We start from the raw sequence: 5,603 nt of genomic DNA, 5'->3' as shown, positions 1-5,603 counted from the left end.
ATATGAATATTAATTTACCCACTTGATCAGAATGAATAATCAATTACCCAACCTGAATAATTAATTAAATGATCGTAACAGATGTCGTATAAACGTCACTAAATAGAACATACATAATCATTTTAATAATTATTAGATTAACTAATTTGAAGATAGGTTCGACAGATTCTAATGAGTTATCATTCGATTAGACAATACCCCCCCATCTATTAATAGTTCATAGTCCAATGTCCACAAGTGTCGGTCTTTTGTCTAAACCCGAATTATGGTACAAAATCTAATAACCCAATCTTAATTTTTAGTCCAACATCACGATTACTTCGGATCAAATAAGCATAATAATAACTTAGTTACGAGACATTAATTTAAAAAGGAAGAACATAGCTTACAGTGATGATTAATCGCGTAGCGTTACACGGACAGAGTTTCGACTTACAACCTTAAAACATTCTCTACCATAACCTTATTATTATTAATCTTAAATTAAAATTAAAATTAAAATTATAAATATAAATATATATATTGAAGAGAGTAAGAGATTGAATTCTATTGTACATAACTCGTCCGAAAAACTGACTTTTTATAGAACTTGGCCTGCTACAGTAACTCATGCGAGTGCATGAGTTTTGTGCCTTCTGGCCATGCGATCGCATGGCCGCCTGGGACAGCTCACATACTTTTGTTTTCTTATTTGTCGACGTTTTATTTAATAATATATAATATAATATATATAATTTTATATAATTATATATATATATATTATATTATATTTGTCATAACCCGTCCTTAACCGTAAGAACGTGTTAGATAACGTATGATTTCATTGCGAGGTATTGACCTCTATATGCGACATTTTTAAAAGAAAAACTGCATATATTATACATTACAAACCATGATTCTTATTTTTGATACAAGCTTTGGACGAAATAAAGATGATTATCGTTTAGCGATAATCTTCGACTTACAAACTTTACAAATGATGATAACAACACGATTTCTAGCATATTTTACAACACAAGTTCTTGGATATGCAGTCTTATTTTTGACACAAATATGCGTACGCAAGATCCTGCTCAAATTCAACATAATGCAGCGGAAGCTTTTAGAAATCACCTGAGAATAGACATGTTTTAAAAGGTCAACATAAAGTTGGTGAGATATAGGTTTAGTGCCGGCAGCAATATATATATAGACCACAAGATTTCGTATATAAACAGTTAAATAAAAATATTCTAAGTGGTTGAGCACTTGGTAACCATACTTAACAATTAATCACGTCGCATATTCCCTTTAATATGAAATCTTACTACACAGTACCAAGTGTAGTCACGAAACGAAGTACTATGCAACCGTTGAATACTGGTCGTCCAGTCCGGTTGGGGTTGTCAGGCCCGATAGATCTATCAACAGGATTCGTGTTTACAATACCGCTGTAAATATTAGTTACCAAGCTACAGGGAAGTATGCCAGTGGTACAACTCAACGTAGAATATATTTTTCAGTTACTTGTGTCCATATTGTAAAACATAAAATACATGTATTCTCATCCCGAAATATTTAGAGTTTAAAAGTGGGACTATATACTCACTTTCGTCTTGAAGATATATATATATAATTTGACTTGGTCTCCGGTTGATATCACGAACCTATCCATATATAATATATCAATACCTTTTCTTTTTAAACAAACGTCACATATATATACTTGTTATACTTTTAATACTTTGAATAATTCCTTAGTCCGTAGTTAGCAGTTCGTTGTTAGTAATTCAATTTTAATGGTTTATTTTTAGATGTTTAATATACCCGCAATGAAATAAATAAAACCCCCAACGAAATAAATAAAACCCCATCGTATATGTATTGGTCGAGATTAATCTTGACCCACGGTACCGGTGTTGTCAAATGACGTGTTGCGTACATAAAGTACCGGTGTTGTCAAATGACGTGTTGCGTACAATCATGGGATCTTATGATTAATCTTCTCGTGTTGTTTACGGGTGATCCTGAACCATATAAAATTGAATTATATAAAATATCATGTTATCTTAGAAAGATGTGATTTTATTTAATTTTTCCCAATTAATCCCGAAGTTAAACAAGTCTTGGATAACCAATTTTGTTTCGGTCATAGTTTCTTCGTTACAAATCCGTTTTCGTTGATTCAACTTGCCATCTCCTTGGATCGAGTCCCTCTTTAAGACTATGAACTGAAAATACCTTGGTTTGTATTCAAAATCACACGGCATAGGTGAAACTTTAGTGAAACTTATGAAGTTAAACATTTTCCTTTATGTAAACAACCTTAAATGATTATTTTTCTAAAAATACTTATACTTTGAATTAAATCATGGAATTTTTATGTGTTATCATATCCATAGTAAAAATCATTTTTCCAGAACATAAACCTCCAATTCAAAGTTTAAGATAGTTTTTAATTATCCAACCCAAAACAGTCCCCGGTGGCACTCCGACGTCGTAAAAACAGTTTTTAAGATAATCTTTGAAAAACCAAGTTATACCTTGTTAAATTAGCATATATTTAAGTTATATTACAGGTCTTGGAGTATTTTAAAAGTTAAGTTAGAAGGATCTATTTAGCTTGCAAACAAGTTTGAAAACATTCAAACTATGTTCTTGTTGTTAAAATTTTATACCACAAAATAAGATAGCTATATATATATGAATCGAATAAGGTTATGAACATAGATTCTACCTCAAATTCCTTGGACAAGGTTGCTGTAAAAGAGGAGTAAGAACCTAGAACCAAAAGGGTGATGGAAGTGGATGAAAGATTGGAAGTAAGTTGGTGTTCTTGGAAGGTTTTCTTGAAGTATTTTTGTAAGGGTTTTCTTATGATGATTAAGTGATGTTTTGAAGCTAAAAACTTATGAGGACCTTGAAGAACACTTGAAGGTTGAAGATAAGAGAGTTTAGAAGATCATTTAACTTGAAAGAAAATTGTTATGAAAGTGTGCATATGTGTATATAGGCGTATATATGTATATGTATATATAGACTTTATTTTTTTGATTTTTAGCTCAAAAGTCCTCATATATGATCCCACATGTATTGACTAATCAAAGGCTGCTAAGATCATATAATTGAAGTCTAATAATTGGTATTTTTCAATAGTAAAACTTCTAGAAACTGTGTATTTATACGGGTACATATACCCTAAGTATACGTATAGAAATCTTATGAAAACGGAACGAGGATTCAAATATAGCTATCTTTTGTGAATATACTTATATGGTTTTATGTATTTAAGTCCTTAAAAATGATTAAATACATTACTTATACGATATATGTATAAACATTATATGTCATAAGTATTTAAGTCAAATAACGTTACGTATGGTTATCGTTTTGAAAACTTAAGTTAGTAGTTTCAAAATATACTTATAACTTATTGTTATTAATACAAAATGAGGTATTAAAACATCCTTAAATCATGTTAAACATGTATATATACATATATATATACAAACGTATAATTATCATATATTGTATAGTTCGTGATATCATCGGTCAAACTAGACGGTCAAACGTTGTGTAAATCTCTTTTCGAAAAATATAAGTCTCGACAATTTGGATTGCTTATCATGTTGGTAAGGTTTAATTTATGTAAATATTAATCTTATAAGTATAGAATGATCGAAAAAGTGCGGGTCGTTACATTACCTCCCCGTTAAATAAATTTCGTCCCGAAATTTTAAAATTGTACCTATTTTGCGTCATCGAGAAACAAGTGTGGATACTTTTGTTTCATCTGATCCTCTCGTTCCCAAGTAAACTCGGGACCTCTTCTAGCATTCCAACGAACCTTAACAATCGGTATGTTGCTCTGTTTGAGCTGTTTAACTTCACGGTCCATGATTTCGATTGGTTCTTCGACGAATTGTAGTTTCTCGTCGATATGGATTTCTTCAAGAGGAATAGTGAGGTCTTCCTTTGCAAGAAACTTCTTAAGGTTTGAGACGTGAAAGGTATTATGTACCCCGGCGAGTTATTGCGGTAACTCAAGTCGATAAGCTACCGGTCCAATGCGTTCAATAATCTTGAACGGGCCTACATATCTTGGGTTCAGCTTACCCCTTTTGCCGAAACGTATTACACCTTTCCAAGGTGACACCTTTAACATAACCATGTCCCCGACCTGAAACTCTAATGGTTTCCTTCGGACATCGACGTAGCTCTTTTGGCGACTACGGGCTGTTTTCAATCTCTCCTTGATTTGTACTATCTTCTCAGTCGTTTCGTGTATGATCTCAGGACCAGTTAATTGTCGATCTCCTACTTCATTCCAACAGATAGGAGATCTACACTTCCTTCCATACAATGCTTCGAATGGCGCAGCTCCAATGCTCGCATGATAACTATTATTATACGAGAATTCTGCTAACGGTAAATACTTATCCCATCCGTTTCCAAAATCGATCACACATGCCCTGAGCATATCTTCAAGAGTCTGAATTGTTCTTTCACTCTGCCCGTCCGTTTGCGGATGATATGCGGTACTCATATCTAAACGAGTTCCTAGTGCCTCCTGTAGTGCTTGCCAGAACTTTGAGGTAAATCTACTATCACGATCAGATATAATGGAAATAGGTATTCCATGCCTTGAAACAACTTCCTTTATATACAATCGTAATAGTTTCTCCATTCTATCCGTTTCCTTTATAGGCAAGAAATGTGCAGACTTGGTGAGACGATCAACAATCACCCAAATGGTGTCGTAACCCCAGGCAGTCTTTGGTAACTTCGTGATGAAATCCATGGTAATACCATCCCATTTCCATTCTGGGATTTCTGGTTGTTGAAGTAACCCTGACGGCTTTTGGTGTTCTGCTTTGACCTTGGAACAAGTTAAACACTCCCCAACATATGTTGCTACGTCTGTCTTTAAATTAGGCCACCAATAACGTGTCTTAAGATCTTGATACATCTTTCCAACTCCAGGATGTATCGAGTATCTTGTCTTATGTGCCTCATTCAATATCAACTTCCTTAATCCACCCAACTTCGGTACCCAAATACGATTTGCAAAATATCGAATTCCGTCTTCCCGTATAATGAGTTGCTTCTCATACTTCTTCATTATTTCATTTCTTATGTTTTCTTTATTGAGTGCTTCTTGTTGAACTTCTTTGATTTGTGAGTTGAGATTCATGCGAATTTTTATGTTCATTGCTCGAACTCGGATTGGTTCTCGTTCCTTTCTGCTTAGAGCATCGGCCACTACGTTCGCTTTCCCGGGATGATAACGAATTTCACAATCATAGTCATTTATTAACTCGACCCACCTACGTTGCCTCATGTTCAACTGTTTCTGATCAAAAATATGTTGAAGGCTTTTATGATCAGTAAACACAGTGCATTTAACCCCATACAAGTAGTGTCTCCATATCTTCAATGCAAACACGACTGCTCCCAGTTCTAGATCATGCGTCGTATAATTCCGCTCGTGAATCTTTAATTGTCGGGATGCGTATGCAATAACTTTCTTCCGTTGCATAAGAACGCAACCAAAACCTTGTCGCGAAGCGTCACAATATATTTCAAAATCATCGTTCCCTTCTGGTAACGATAAAATAGGCGCC

This window comes from Rutidosis leptorrhynchoides, chromosome 11, assembly GCF_046630445.1.
Source record: "Rutidosis leptorrhynchoides isolate AG116_Rl617_1_P2 chromosome 11, CSIRO_AGI_Rlap_v1, whole genome shotgun sequence".
Lineage (NCBI taxonomy): Eukaryota > Viridiplantae > Streptophyta > Magnoliopsida > Asterales > Asteraceae > Rutidosis > Rutidosis leptorrhynchoides.
Note: the sequence above shows the minus strand (reverse complement) of the source record.